Source organism: Typopeltis vanoorti, chromosome 20, assembly GCF_054136105.1.
Source record: "Typopeltis vanoorti isolate ZY-2024b chromosome 20, IOZ_Tvanoo_1.0, whole genome shotgun sequence".
Taxonomy (NCBI): domain Eukaryota; kingdom Metazoa; phylum Arthropoda; class Arachnida; order Uropygi; family Thelyphonidae; genus Typopeltis; species Typopeltis vanoorti.
In genome coordinates this window covers 68273298-68275686 of record NC_143568.1, presented here as the reverse complement: position 1 = coordinate 68275686, position 2389 = coordinate 68273298, and the positions used below count along the sequence as shown (strand labels likewise).

General features: G+C 28.2%; 1 non-coding gene across 1 annotated transcript; it reads right to left on the bottom strand.

Moving 5' to 3' along the window:
• Positions 1–2020: 2020 nt before the first annotated feature.
• TRNAE-UUC (transfer RNA glutamic acid (anticodon UUC)) lies at positions 2021–2092 on the bottom strand. The gene has a single exon. It is a non-coding gene; the product is annotated as a tRNA-Glu (tRNA).
• Positions 2093–2389: the final 297 nt, after the last annotated feature.

The window sequence follows — 2389 nt, the reverse complement described above, 5'->3', positions numbered from 1 at the left end:
TGTTGCTTTAATATAGAAAACTTCTGAGCTTAGTTGTACGTATAAATAAATATCGAAGGTACGTTTGGAATCCTGTTAGTACTAACTTATACAGTATATTGCATACGGAATCATTCACAAAGAACAACAGAACTTAATTTGAATTGCATTTATAGTGCTGCCATCTAGTTTTTCAATGAAATACTAATAACGACTGTACCACAGTTATACTACTGAATAGGATCAGCGGTTTGATTTCTTTTAAATATGCCAATTTAAAAAGTCAAATCATTTGGTAGACCGCAGAATTACTTGATAGGTATGTAGAACGCATGATTAATTAATTATTATTAATATATATTATTAATTAAATTTAATATATATTAATAATTGGACTCATTACTGATCAATAATTTTTTGATAAAAATTTCTCCAGAAAAAAAAAAAAAAACATTTCATCGGATTGGTTTTTATTGATATTTTCCTTATTATTATCTAAAATTTGTACTGAACATCAGGAATCCGATTGCAGTGAAACATATCTCAAAGACCACGCGTATTAAATGGGTCTCTGTTACGGTCAATATTTATTTATTTATTTGCTTTGACAGAAATTTGTATTGATATTGATAAAGTATTGATATTGATCAATACTTTATTTTCATCGTTGTGATAGTGGGAAAAAAAAAACCCGTGCGATCACCAATAAATCATATACTGGTTTTCAATTTACGTTTTCTTTCTTCAGTTCAACAGACCAAATAATAGCTACTACTTTCAGCATCAAAACAATTTGAAACTATACAAAAGAAATCTCAAATTATCTAAGTGAAAAGATAAATATGCCTTAGACGACCATATCTGGAATATTAGCAGACGATTGTAAACGAAAAGAATTGCTTCAGCACTCAAATTTGAATTATCCAGAATATTTCCCTAATATGAAAATTGCATGGCTCATTTTTATCAGTTCAGGACCACTGATTAAGCGAATAATAGACTATTCCAATGGGATACGTGTATTTGAATAGGCTCATCATACCTAATAATAAGTGTGATATTGCACTAAAAAATTGATATTACATTTGTAATTAGAGCATTTTCTAAATATAAAATATTAATATAATATACGAACAAATAAAGCAACTTAAGTATAAAGAGCTAATAAGCTTCATAAGTAAATAAAGCAAGATATTCTGTAGCACTTAAATGGTAGTTTTTCTTTTCCAACTGTTATCCCATAGGTCATCTTATGAAGTTGCATCCTAGCATTTCTATACAAAAGCTCAGTAAATTATTTCCTTATACATTACTTTGTTTTATACTTCTGACCAATGGACAAATGTATATATTAGATTTTCTCCCTTTAACTAACATTATAATAACAAGCTTACAAAATATATGGAAATCCTAAAGTTTATTGTTTTAGGGTATAATACTAACTAAACAAATTACATGTACTATGGTTTTTAGATACTGTTCTCAAAAAAAAAAAAAAAAAAAAAAAGAAAGAAAAGAACAAAAATAAAGAAAAATAAAAAATAAAAATGAGAATAAATAAATAAAAAGCCTATAAGAAATAGCTAATTTTACATCTTGCGAGGCATGCATTTTATAATTCTTCTTTGTTATATTTAAGAGATAGAGGGGGACATGAAGTGGTTTTGATAAAATGTTCTGGCATCACTTACCACCTGTCTAAAACACTCATTTTTGTAACCACTCTTGATTGCGTCACACAAGCTATACATACTAACACGTTTTTCGTCGTAGAAAAATTTTAGGACGAAATGCTTACGTTCCATATAAAATATTAGTGATTCTTGCTTCGCATGATAATTAATTGGCGATTTTTTCTTTAAAAAAAAAAAAATTGACTAATTTAAAAATCTTAGTAAGTTACCTTGATGGAAAATATTTATTTCAATTTTTTAATCTATTTTATATTAAAAATAGATGCAATGGTTAAAAAATACGCTGATAACAAAAGTACAAAAATGATATTTGAAGGTAAAAATAAAAATGGGGTAGTGGAAAAATATTCCCACGCCGGGAATCGAACCCGGGCCTCCTGGGTGAAAGCCAGGTATCCTAACCACTAGACCACGTGGGATCTGCTCTACCTTAGTGCAAAATCCCTAATAAAGATACAATGTATTGCATTATTCGAAAAATATACTTGGAATTTCAAAGTATTTCTTCAAAATCTAGTTTTAGAAAACTTCCTGGCTATTTATACTTCTTAAATCGGAACATTACTACAAATTGTAATTTCTCTAATATTAAGTCGACAGAAACTAAAATTATGTATCGTTCGTGAAACAGACACAGATTATAAGCATTCTATAGCTTGAATTACACCGAAATCAAGCAAGAAAATATATTTCTATTTGCCATTTGAAAGTTATTC